This window comes from Mastigoproctus giganteus, chromosome 3 (assembly GCF_048544385.1).
Source record: "Mastigoproctus giganteus isolate SK-2022 chromosome 3, ASM4854438v1, whole genome shotgun sequence".
Lineage (NCBI taxonomy): Eukaryota > Metazoa > Arthropoda > Arachnida > Uropygi > Thelyphonidae > Mastigoproctus > Mastigoproctus giganteus.
Genome location: NC_143577.1, coordinates 201,750,217 through 201,764,756, shown reverse-complemented (window position 1 = coordinate 201,764,756; position 14,540 = coordinate 201,750,217).

Sequence of the window (14,540 nt, the reverse complement as noted above, 5' to 3'; positions counted from 1 at the left end):
ACACTCTTCTTGCACAACAAATGAACTTCAAGGAGTACCTAGTAGTAGTAGTGGTAGTGGCAAATATGATGCAAGAAAGCAAGCTTATATAGCATCATCCAAAAAAAAAAAAAAAAAAATATATATATATATATATATGCAGTCGGGCCTCTATATAACGAAATCTATCGTTCGCTTGGAAAAATTCGTTAATCAGCAATTTCGTTATAAAGAAATATGACCTTTCCAACAATGAAAAATACTGTAATTCAACATTCAGAAATATAAAAGATGGGAAATAAATCGCAAATAAGTGGGAATGAATAAATTTTCTAATATTTTAAAACAATTAATTTATTAACACATACATATTAAGAAATCACTACTGTACTTACATGATGCGCACAATATATTAGTAAATTTTTAATAATTATTTCATAAAATATTTGGTTATTTTTTGTTGTCCTCTGAATTTTACTGTATATCGTTCATAAAAATATTCGCATTTGTTTTTAAACACTCAAATATACTTTCTGGCACATTTTCTAAACACTGAATGCCTCTACGCAAAGTTTCAAATTCTGTCAACATTTCATGTTTGGAAGGTTTAATATATATTACCCTCATTGACCACATTTTCATCCAACCCATCATTGATATTGTTACTTGTTCTTTGAATATTCTCCAAAATGTTGGAGTCATTCGGATATTCAGCTACAATGCATCATTCATCAACATCAACATCATCATCATCAGCCATTATCAATCCACTAGAAGATGAAGGCCTCTCCAGCAACTTTACAGTTCCTTCTGTTTTGTGCAATGGCCACCCATTTACTACCCACAAACTCATTAATTTCATCTGTCCATCTCCGTCGTTGCCTTCCAGGTTTTCTTCTAGCTCCTCTTGGGTACCATTCTGTTATTCTCTTAGTGCATCTGTCATCATGTCTTCGAGCTATGTGTCCTGCCCAAGACCATTTTAGTTCTTTAGTTTTGATAAGAATGCCCTTTACTTGAGTTTGCTGTCTAATTCATGTGTTTCTCTACTTATCTAACAGTTTGATTCCCAATATAATTCGTTCCATTCTTCGCTGTGTCGTTCTCAGCTTCTCTTCCATTCTTTTGGTGAGTGCCCAAGTTTCACTTCCATAACTCATGATATACATTGCTTCATTATTTTACGTTTCAGACAAATTGGGATATTGCTCCTCAGTATGTGGCTATATTTCCTGAATGCTATCTATCCAAAATTTATTCTTCTCTTGACTTCCAGCCATTTATCACTATTACAGCTGATGACTTGTCCCAGATAAGTATATGACGCCACCTTTTAAATTACTGCTCCTTCAATCATTATATCCCTTTCTATGGCATACTTGTTCATCATTACTTTTGTTTTAGCCATATTCATCTTTAGTCCAAAATCCTTACTAACTCTGAATAACTGATTAAGATTTTCCTATAATTCTTTCGGATGGTGGCTTATGACCAAAATGCAATCTGCAAATCGTAACTAGTTTAGGTACTTTCCATTCACATTGACTCCTTTCTGCAACCAGTCTAATCTTCTGAAAGCTTCCTCAAGGGCAGCAGTAAACAGCTTCGGAGATATTGTGTCTCCTTGTCGAACTGCTTTCTCGATTTTAAATTTCCTACTGTCTTTGTCTAGTCTAATAAAGGAGGTAGCGTTCTCATATATTTCCTTCAAAACCATAATATATGGGGTATCTATGCCTTGCTTTTCCAGTGCCCGAAACATTGCCTTATGCTGTATGGAGTCAAATTCCTTTTCATAATCCACAAATGCCAGGCATAATGGTGTTTTATATTCATTTGCTTTCTCCACTAGTTGTGACATTACGTGAAGGTGATCCATAGTTGAGAATTCTGTCCTAAAGCCAGCTTGCTCTTTCGGTTGATTCTCATCAAGTATATTTTCTAATCTGTTAGTAATGACCCTTGTAAACAATTTGTAGATGTGGGATAACCAGCTAATTGGTCTATAATTTCCAATTTCTGATTTAACTCCTTTCGTATGCAGCAAAACTATGGTTGCATTATTCCACTCCTTAGGCATCACACCTTTTCTAATGCATTTTGTGAAGCGACTTTCCAGTTTCTGTGCCATGTCTCTTTCCTCTCAATTTTAACAACTCTACAGTAACTTCATCTTTCCCTGGTGCTTTCTGATTCTTCATTTTCTTCAACGCATGTTCTACCTCATCAAGAAGAATATCGGGTATGTCGTATTTGTTGCTAATTTGCGATTCATCTTCCTCACTGCTGGCATCATTCCCTCGCTCCTTGTATAATTCTCTATAGTAGTCTTCTGCTATTTGAATTATGCTTTCTCTGCTATTTATAAGTACACCATCGCTATTCTTCAGTTTCAGTATCATTTGTCTTTCTGTATTACTGCTCATGGCTGCTGATTTAACTCCTTTGTTTTCCCTTAATGCTTGTTCTACTTTTCTTGTGTTAAATCTTCTTATGTCCTCTCTGAGTCTCTTTCTAATGGCTTTGCATAATTCAGTATACTCAATTTTCTCCTTGTCAATTTATCTTCCTCTTCATTTGTCGTCTTCGGTTCATCATGACTCGTGTTTCTTGACTAATTTTTTTTTCTCTGGATTTCTTTTTACCTATAGGTTTCTTTGGCTGTATCACTTTCAGAAAGTTGTAATATTCCTCGTCGATATCTTGGTCCTGAGCAGTCTGAAGAAGCTCAAACTTGTTCTTAAGTTCCAGTAATACTGCTTTTTCTCCTCGTCTGTTTTTCAAAGACCTTCGAATTATTTACTCCAGTCAGTTTTTTCCTTTCTTTTCTTACATCTATATCAAGTGTGCATCTTACCATTCTGTGATCACTTCCAACATTTACCTTTTTCAGGACGGTACATTCACGATATATCTTCTGTTAGTGAGGATGAAGTTGATTTCATTAGTTGTTAATCCATTTGGGCTTTTCCATGTTCACTTTCTGTTCACCCTTTTCTTGAAAAAAAGTGTTCGTTACTGACAATCCTCGAGATTCTGGAAATTCCACAAGTCTTTCACCTTTTTCGTTTCTTTCACCAATTTCAAAATTTCCTATAGTTTCCCTTTCTGCACTGTTTTGTCTCTTTCCAACCTTAACATAATGATAGTGTATGGGTTTTCTGCTCATCTAGAAGACTCTCAATTTCGGTGTACATTTCTTAAACCTCTTCATCATCATGGCTCGATGTTGGTGCATAATTCGATGCATCATTATCAACTCCTAAAAATTCGCCAAAGAACAATATCTCCACTGATCAAACCTCTCGTTTGGAGTTCTTCCCAAGATTTCTCAATATATTGTAGCAGTTAATCCCTCTCATTGCTGTCAATTGATTTTAGCAAAACCTACTTTTGCGAAACAATTTTTAATCGTTATACCCGTCACATCTTGACTCTACACTTTCGCCAACCAACTCTGATATGCACATCTGCAAATCTATAACATAATCTGTAAGTTGGTTGATTTCTATTCTGTCATTTTTTTTTTTTTTTTTTTTTTTTCAGTCTGCGCCTTCGGTAGTGCATTTCCAACTTCTCGATAATGCCTTGGTCCATTGGCTGCAGTTTAGATGAGGAGGAGGGAAGAAAACAAGCTTCACACTTGTAAGTTTTGAAATTTCTAGGAAAAAGCAAAGCGATTTTTTTGTTTTCTTTCGTCATGTTTCTATCGAAACTTCACATCCACTGTTCCAGAATTTCACTAGTCATTCAAGATTTTTATTGTAGTTGTAGTCCAACTCTAACGACTTTACTCCTTGAAACATTGGGTTGTTTACTTTTGCCTATTACCAAAAGCTTCAATTTTTCATTAATAGACATATCTGCATCAAATAAGACTGTAATTCTCTCCTTACTACTTTTACCACCTAAACGTTTATCACATTTAAAAGTCAGTGTCGTCTTCGCAAGAATTAAAAAAAAATAGACCAGTTTCATCAACGATGAATACACTGGTGTTCAAAGTAAGTGCATCACTCCATAAAATTGTAATTGTCGTCCGAATAACGTAAGTATATGGCAATATTTCTTACAGATTGCATCAGATAAGATTGACAAGCGTAAGTGATGGCATCATTGACACGCGTAGGTGATGGCATCATTGACACGCGTAGGTGATGGCATCATAATATTACATGTTATTTTCAGCTATATAAGCACGCTCTGCAAGAATTGCAGTCATTCCTTGCTTGTGACAGGATGGCGTGCAGTTGACGCCATTAAGAAAGAGTTCTATTGTTGCTTTATCTGAGGAAGGATGTTCTTCCCGTCATATTGCTTATAGAGTGTCTTGTAATCAGTCAACAGTGAGTAAATTGCTTTCCAAACTCAAGAATACTGGTTCCGCTGATAGGAAAAAGAAACCGGACGCACACGAGTCTCTACGCCAAAACAGAACCGCGTTTTGAAGCGCTTATCCCTTAAAAGCTGCAAAGCTTCTCCGTCTGAGCTGAAAAGAGAATGGGAAGAACATACAGCAGTGGTACCAAGTGCAGTAACAGTCAGAAGATGCATCTTCAAAAACGGACTTGTAGCCAGTCGTCCTAAGAAGAAGCCCCTTCTCACACAAAAAAATGCAAAAGGCCCGATTAATTTTATGTAAGGAGCATGTCAAATGGACCCCCGAGCAGTGGAAGTCAGTTATTTTCTCGGATGGACGGGAAGAAATTCAACCTGCATGGCTCTGATGGGAGACAAACGATTCGCCTTAGACGAATGAAGAATACCATTCAGACTGAATGGTGTCTGCAGTGAAATCCCCTAACAGCCAAATGATATGCGGCTGCATTTCGTATCGCGGAGTAGGTCACCTGCAGTTTATAAAAGGTTCCGTAAATGCCAATGGATACCTGGCTATATTGGAAGGCAAATTGCTGCCAACCATTAAAGACCTGACATGTCAATTTCAACCTGTCAAGTAATTGCATCTTTCAGGACGACCCTGCTCCTTGTCGTCGGGCGAAAAGTGTAAGTAGGCACTTCTGTAGTTACTTTAGCTTCATTTCTGCATTAGTGGTTCGACAGTAATGTGTTTGCATTTGTTACAGGTGAAAAAATGGTTGGAAGAACAGTCCATTATAACTCTTAACTGGCCAGGAAACATCCCGGACCTGAATCATTCAGAGAACTGTTTGCATCGTGTGGAATCTGCAGTTGCTGCAGAAAGAAACCAAAGACCCTTCTTGAACTTCAAGAATTCATAATTCCTGTTTCGAACCACGAACTAGCAGTTGATTATCTTCAGAAATTGATCTTGTCAATGCCTCGACGGTGTGCTGTTGTCACCAGGGCCAGAGGTGATTCAACTAAATATTAGTTTGCACCTCGTGAACTTTTCATTTTGCTTTCCATTTACAATGATAAACTGAAGCAAATTGAGGGCTTCTGATAACATTTCAGCAACAATTGTCGTGTTTACCAAAACCATTGTATAAAGGTTGCAAATGCTCATTTTGGAATATTTTGAGAGCACCTGTGAAATATTACTTAGCTTTGCCTTAACTATTAACAAATATGTTTTGTTTATATTTCTATTTGTGATGCTAGTCATTAATGTAATATACCATCGAGAAAAATGGTTAGAAATGTGAAATTCCTAGGCGATGCACTTTATTTGAACACTAGTGTATGTCTTTGCGCTCGTAGTCCTCTCTCTCTCTCAGGGTAACTTGTTGGAGATTTTTTTTTTTTTAGTTGGTGCAGCATAAGACTCAGGCTTCCTTGCACTATATGGCTAGTAGTAATAATAATTTTTTTCAAAACTGTTTCTTTTCAACGGGTAATCTTCTTTGATTATAACTTTTGAGTTATTTCACCAGAAATAATTTTTTCGAGTAAGCCATGGCACTTCTAAAATTTATCCAGTCTACCAGAACTGGCTTTGAATATTTTCTGCCTAAAAGATGCGTACATCATAGCCTTTTCTTTTATTAATGGCTCTGATATCGGCGTGTTTTGGTCGGCAATCATTTTCACCCACTTAAAATCGGCTTCAACTCCTTCTTTATACAGGCATAATTTCGCACGCTTCCGATTCAGTCCCGTTTCCTCAAACAGTTTGGGAATCGAAACACGGTTTTTCAGAATGGTTAACACACTACTGGCAGGAATACCAAAATTTAAAGCAATTTCTTCTTCTTTTTTAACGCTCCGATCTACACTATTAAGCACTTCCACTTTTTCCACTACACCCAAGGATTCCTCTTAGACATTGTAAGGTTACCTGCACAGCAGCTAAAAGAAAACTGATTTAGGGACCACTTGTATCTACCATGTAAAAGGTGAATGTCCGAGATAAAGGAAAATCACTCTCCAAATTCTCTAATAGGGTGCTTACAGCAGAAAATGGGTTGACCAGAGCCAATGTCCGCATCGGGAATATGCTTTAATCTTTACCGATGACTGTGGACACATAGGTAGTTGACCAGTGTGACTTCCCGGTAGAGTAGAAGCAGTTGTATTATAGGTTTTACGGGCACCACTAAATTGTGGAATGTTTTAGGCTCTTAATTCGCTTTCTTAAGAATTAATCCTTTTAGCTCTTAAAATCTAAAGGGATTAATTCTTACTCCTTTTAACTCATAATTCCAGCTTTCTACAGCATTATCTCTATTGCCTAAAGGCCAGAAGTGCGAACAATGGGTACCCAGGTCTCTCGAAATTAGTAATATGAAATTTTCTTTTCTTTGTTATATGGAAACTATTTTCAGTGTAATAACCAAGGGGAAATCAAAAAAATTGACTATATGGAAGTCGAACATATATACAGTTCGACTGTATATACAGTCGGATTATATGGAAGTCTGACTGTATATATATGCACACGAGGGGCGACCATTGCTATAATGGGTACAGAGAAGGGAAACGAGGTTGGTGAAGAAACAAAGGGGTGCTCTTACCAAGAAAGGCTTTAGCTCTGCAAATTGCAGCATCTAGAGACTAGGCACCCAGGGATCTGATTGAGGTTTAAGGCTTTGAATCGCTTTAGCGAACTCAATGTTGATGGGATTCTTTCCTTTGCTCAACACAAATTCAAATTGAGGTAGTAAGGTTGCAGAATAGATGTGCAGTTTTCCTTTAGCCAACAGATGGTTAATTGTTGAAGAAAACCTCCACCTGATGTGTGGAAGTTGGTAGTTTAAACGATTGAAGAACTAGACAAACTGTTGGAGGGAATGAATAGGTTAAACGGGAGGTGTCATTTTTTTTTTTTTTTTTTTTTTTGGCTGATGCTGTATAAGCTTGCTTGCTTTTTAACCGTTTGCCACTGCCAAACCAAATTGGTTGCTCTATTTGACACGGGGACAAATGAAGGAGTGCACAGGGTTATTTCTGCATGCAAAAGGTATTACATATAAAATCATCAGAAACTTAAGCTGTTTCATTCAGCACTTGTGTCCAAAAGACACGTTTTGGTTCAAAAGTCACTTAAAAAAATCATGGTGACATTGAAAATGGGTAGGTGTGTTGAAACCTAGTTGAATGAGAATGCACCTGAATATTTTGACAGCGGTATGGTTCCATTCGTGACACAGTCGGATAATTATCTTTTTTTTTTGGTAATTCCCGAGTGTGCTGGAAAATCAGTACACTTATATACCTTCGTTTAATCTTTTAAAATTTTTTCGTACGTATATTAACTAGAGATGTGTTCTCAATTACTTTGTTTTAAGTCATAAAGAGGAAACACTAAGCAATTTTCAGAATACTCATTTATAAAACTAAAGGCTCGTGAAGAGGGTACAGAAATTGTTGTAAGGTGGCACCTGTGATGAAAATACATATTCGGAATCCCCATTGCAAGATTTTCGAATCGAACCCCAATGTTTAAAAATTTTGACTCTGCATTCCCATTTCTCGAAATAACGTAACTCGTGCAGCTTACAATGAAGTGGAACAAAATTTGGTATGGTGTTGTACCATACAATAACAAAATGAGAAACTTTAGACAAGTATAAAGGATTTAAGGATTACCAAAAAGATGTCAATACAAGATGCTTGAAAATATGGTCACGTCACTAGTATGATCCCATTCCAGGAGCTAGCAGCGGTGAACCATGATCGATATAAAGGTGTTAATGATTCTGCAGCAAGAAATCCCATTCTTCCACCAGTGCAGAATTGTCTCACCAAGTGGCTGAGGAATTAGCCATTAGCATTAGTATATGATGCAAGAAAGCAAGCTTATACAGCACCAGCCAAAAAGACTTCCCATTTCATCCATCCATTTGATCAAAAGGTTTATTAACTTCTTCCTTGAATTTATTTAAGCTATCAACTTCCACGACAGATGGAAGTTTGTTCCAGCAATCAACTACCCGCTGGCTAAAGACAAATTTCTGCATATCTTTTCAACAACTGTCTTTCCTCAATTTAAGTTTATGCACCCTCAGGTTTGTAATCTGAGCATGAGGAAGAATCCCATTTTAGCATTGAGCCTGCTCAATCCATTCAAGGCCTTATATACCTCACAGGTGCCTAGTCTCCAGACCTTAAGCCTTTCTTCGTAAGAGCAACCATTTGTTCCCCTCACGTCTTCTTGCCCTTCTCTGCATTCATTCTAGCAACACTACATCCTTCCTAAAATGAGGCTTCCAGGTCTGTACACAGTACTCGGGGCGTGGCCTGACCATTGCCTTATACAAAGGGATAATCACCTCCTTATCCCTGCAAGCAAAATTCCTGTTTATCATTGACAAGACCCCATGACTTACTCTGGCAGCCTCTCTGCACTGTTCAGAAAACTTCATATCTGACTGCACGATTACTTCCAGGTCTCTTTCACTCTCCACTACCCTGAGTGTAACACCACCCAGTTGGTACATTTCTCTGGGGTTAATGCAGTACTTTTAATTTGTCAAAATTAAACTTCAGTTGCCACTTCTCAGCCCATCTGCCCAACTTTTCCAGATCCTGCTGTAGAAGCATAATGTCATTAACAACCCTGCCAACTATTGTATCATCTGCAAACTTTGACATTAAGCTTGATACACCTTCATCAATATCATTGATAAATATACAAAACAACAATGGGCTCACACCGAACCCTGGGGTATAGAACCAATAACATTAGTCCACGAAAAGCAGTGTCCATTGACTACCACTGTCTTCTCCCACTCAACCATCCTTTTTTCCATTGTAGCAACTTGCCCTTAATGCCACATGGCTGCAATTTGTACAATAGTCTTCTATGTGCAACATTATCAAAAGCTTTCCTGAAATCCAAGTATATGATATCAAAATTATTTGTTGCATCCAGTTCCTTTGTGACCACGTCATAGTATCCAATCAAATTGGTCAGACAAGACTTTACTGTAACAAAGCCATGCTGTATCTGAATTATTACTGCAGTCTTGTCTAGATGATGCTGCAATGCTTCTTTAACCAGTAAATCCATTACTTTCCCTGGAACAGAAGTCAAACTAATAGGCACATTCATCAAACGGTGACTCGTGTCACCGTTTGTGAATTGGAGATACATTTGCACATCTCCAGTCTACAGGGACTTTCCCTGAGTCCAAGGATGCTCTCATAATTATGACTGTGTTTGCTTACTTCCTTTGCCACCTCCTTTAAAATAACTGTATAGATCCCATTAGCCCAGGTGCCTTTCTTATGTTAACTTTAACAATTTCTGCTCCACTTTGCTGTTATTACGTTCATTTAACTCCCTGCTAGTCTGATAAACATCTGGCGTTCTCCTCCTTCAATAGCTCATGTGTGAATGTAGATGCAAAATATTCATTTAGTTTTGTACCTACCTGAGAATAATCATCTACAGTCAGATCATAATTTTATCAAGGGGAACAATCTGATTCATCCCTTTCCTTTTAGAGTTTATATAAGTAAAGAAGTCTTTGCTGTTTTTATTTGCATCCTTTACAGATTTCTCATAATCTGACTTCGCTTGCCTATTACTTTATTACAGATTAGCTTATATCTACCATGGGCTTCTGTGTCGCCTGATAATTTGTATGCATCCGATGCATTTCCCTTCTCTGCCATCCATCCATTTGGGCCTGAACCTAGAACAGTATTTCTTAGTTGGAACAGAAAAGTCTAGTAACTTCCCAGATTACTTCCCATTTTGAATTTGCCATTCGTAACATTATCAGTTGTTCCCACTGTATAGAATTTAAAAACGGTCTGAGACTGCCGTAGTCACCGTTACGAAAGGAAAAACCTTCCCTTTACCCCTAATGGTAGTTACATCTTTAAGTAAATCCCACATCAGCACATTGTAATCATTGCCACATAATGGCTCCTTTATCTGTAAATTTCTAATGCATGAATAATCACTGCTGATAATCAGATCAAAAGTGTTACTCCCTCTGGTTGCTTGACATGCTGCTGTAGAAAACAATCATCCAATAAATCCACAAGAGCCTTGCTAGTGCACGAGTGACCAATCCACAAGTTTCAGTCAATATTTTGGAAGTTAAAATTCCCATTATAAGACACTGATTTACTGGCCCACTATATTTTTCTGTATAATTGTTCATTGTACTCATCAGTCATTAGGACAATAACAAACTCCTATCCTCATTTTTGCTTTCCAAGTGCTTGTCACACCAAACTGACTTAACATTGCTTTGTCCATCTATGTCAATTGAGTGCACTTCCTTACATTTTGTTTCTTAACTAACAGCATAACCCCTCCTCCCAATGTGATGCTCCACTCGTTTCATCAGATTTAAATCTAATGATCATGCTGGCCACAGCAATCTTTGGATTCTTCTGTTTCAAGATATTCCTCCACCACTTGAGCTCCATTGCAGTGTTGTGCCTGAAAAGAAAATCTGAGCCAATTGCACCCCTAAAAGTTCAGTCCCTATCTCTGATGTTGGAGGGATGCTACCACATTCCTCTCTGATTCCACATGAAATAATGTCTAGAATTTTTTTGTAGGCTAAAATGGAACTCAAAAGAGAACAGAACTCTACCCCAGTTGTCATGGCTCCAAGACACATTTGTTCATGGTACTAGTTTTAATGAGCTCTGTGGGTTTGGGGTTAATGGGATGCAAACCAAATAGCTTCCTTGGATAGAGTCCACTTGAATCCAGCCTTCTTAACACAGTCTGGTTCGAAATGCGTTCACTCATGGCCGCAGCAACCTCAAGAGACAGTTATGACAGGACATCATAGGGTTTCACCTTGCTGTTAGAGCCAGACAGCAATGTTCTGGTTGACATAGCCCTCAGACAACCTTGGCCAGCTTATTTTGTAATGGTTCCTGTAACATATTAAGCTGTGCCACCTCTCCCTGCCCAGGCTTCAAGTCATCCAATGGTCCACCATCTCATAGAATCATATGAATGATGACTTGCCATCCTGAGTACTGTTCCACTGAGCAAGCCAAATATGGGAATGTCATCACAACCCATTTTTATAGGCATTAATAATTTGCATAACATGTGGCTCTGAAGGTGGTAGATCGATTTGTATTGAATACTTGGAATTTGCATGCTCTGTTCACCATAAAATATTCATGAAAAATATTTTGTTCTGTTAATTTTATCAGTGTATTAAAGTGGATGACATTCCTACTGAAAACGTGATGTTTTCATTATTTTTTTGGCTGATGCAGTATAAGTTTGCTTTCTTGTATTCTTTAGTACTACTAGTACTATTTCTGTTAGAAGAGAGTCACTCACATTAGCATTGTCAATATATTAAGCAAGTCTGAAAAGAAACCCCTGTCAAAATGCCATGCTTGCTCAAAGTCAGTGGCTTTATGTTTGGAGGCACTGGCACACCCTCTACATGCTCCTATTTCTATCCCCCACATGATTAAATTGCATCACTCAGATTCCTATCTGAATATGCAAATGGACCAACATAACCCCAAGAGTTATCTGGTTTGAGCACAGCATATTATAGTCAATTTACTGAACTGTTCCTAGACATCGCAGATATGTTTGTAATACTACTAATTGAGTTTGGCTTGATGTTTTAATTCATAGTACAAACTGTCATTGAAGTCAGTTAAAACTAAAAATAGTCTTCATATTTTGGATGTTTTTTAAATCAGGTTAATTGGATACAGTGATACAGAGTATTGGGGAAGGGGGGGGGACTCCTACTCAATATTTGCTATTGAGTATCAGTATTTAATGATCCGAAGTGAATTTTTTTAAAATTGATAAATGGTTGCATATCAATGAATTTAATGCTGAAAAAAAAAAAAAACCTAATACAAAACAATAACAATTGAATCTGTTACATCAACTGGTAAAAAAACTTTATACAACGTACTGTTTTAATATCTGGGTTTTTTTTCAAAACCATTTTTACTCCACATAATTGACAACTTTAACAGTTATTCTATATATATATATATATATACATATATATATATATATATATATTAGAAATACCTTAAAGTTAAAAAAAAAACAAAAAAAAACAAGCTTTTATCTACTTTGACTTTATTGGTTGATATACAATAATAGTAAGAAGAAGAAAATTGATTGTGATTATAATGTTACCTGGAAAAATGGTATTCCCAATGCATTCAGCTAGCTTCTTACCAGCTGAACTCAGTTCAGCACTATTGTACAAATGACATAAATTGCATCTTCAAGATTAATACAGGTTGCTACTTTCACATACTTTCTATTGGCAACTGTTAAGTCACTTCCATAAATACTATATATCAATAGAAATTCCTTAATCCTGAAGTTCTGATGCTATATCTGTGAGGTTCCTCTCAAAAATAGTGAACCTTTGTGTGGTCAGAGCACCACTATCAGTGTTCTATTATCTGAAAACAATGCAACTCACTGTGAAAGTAAAGTTTTTTCCTGTTGTGAGCATAAAGACTACTGCATTAATGCTACAAAGCATGTAACTGTGTTTGTTCATAATTCAACTATTATTTGCTTTTATAGTTTATTTAATAAATGGGAGATGTCATTTATAAAGTAGTGCAATACCAATGCAACTCATTGTGAAGGAAAAGCCTGTTCTGCTATAAGCATAAAGAACTGTAGAACAGACTGCTGGTAATTATTCAAGCCTAACCTTGCTTTTTACAATATTTGATAGTTTGTTTTATAGCCTAAATTCCTCACAGATGGAGGAAAGAAACACACCAGAGTAACTTCTCTAACAGCTTCAATTTCTGTGAAAACATTCAGATACACATGCTTTCTCTTTTTTTCCCAGTGTTTTTAAGGCCGTGATGATGCACTGTAAGTGAGGTTTTAAAACAGACTGGGATGCTTGCTTGCTTATAACTCAGAAGTCTTTGGTTTCCTCTATTTCATAAGCACCTCAGAATGTTTTGGTACCAGTCACTTTCTTGTATGTTAAATCAAGGGCTTACTGTAGTAATATAGAGGGTTTTTGGATTATCATTTCCAAGGTGTAACATGCTATAAAGTTTTATAATGTCACTTCCTCTGCATCCATAGTTAGGGCACCACATGTAATCTTGCAACAAGTGCCTCTGTATCATGGGCACTGAAATCTATATTAGCTGCTTTAGATGTCACCAAAAGAAAATATCCAGAGAGGTAAGATCAGGTGACCACTAACTATAGCACAGCACCACCATGCTCTAATCATCTTCCTTGGAATGCAGTATCCAGGAGCTGACACTCGTTTTAACATAACAGTGTACATGCACACCTCTGAACCAAAGTGTTCAGGTCAGGGAAGGCTCTAAATGAGCCGCCAGCATATAGAATCCTAAGTAAACTACACAATTAGGTCCACCCTGCCTCCCAAACCCCAACAAAAGATACAGGCAGACATGGCTCTAGACTGGCTACCAGAAAATGGCACCCTATGGGTTTGCCATCCCACTCGCCCCAAACATGAAAGGCAGATGTAGTCTGAGGTTTTTGATAAACCAGGAAATATTTTGTTGAGTGGTTGATCTTATCAATTATCAAAATTTTGATATCTGTCACCATGATTCACATTGCCGATTTTTAATCTTAAAAAAAAAAAAAGGATTTTTGATAAAACATTACAGTGGAGCTTATATAATTCAAAATATTGGTTATTTCGATTTTTTTCCTCTTAACCCTTTTACTAGTCTATGTAATAAAAAAAATTATATATATTACCTTTGAAAAAATGCTATTAACTTTAATTTGATATTCCTATTAACGTGTATATAACACCAGTAGTAATTACATGAATCTATGCATATTAAACAAGCCAAATATGGATAACCAACTTCACATATACACACACACGGTATTATTTTGTTAAATACAGTGCAAATTTATGCTTTATTACCTTGCCCATTAACAAAATTAAATGATACGTGAAAGTCAGATGAATATTTTCCACAGGTTAGCGTAATAAAAATAAATTTATGCTTAAGTACTTAGCTCAATTACTATTGTAATATGTACATTCTAACTAACTGATATTTCTGTTCACTGACTTTTTTTTGTTGTAAAATTTAAAACAGTAAAAAGGATAAGCAATCAATAACAAAGAACATGGTACACATAAAATTGCAACTAACACAATACTTGTGAGATATGGAGTAACAAGTTTACG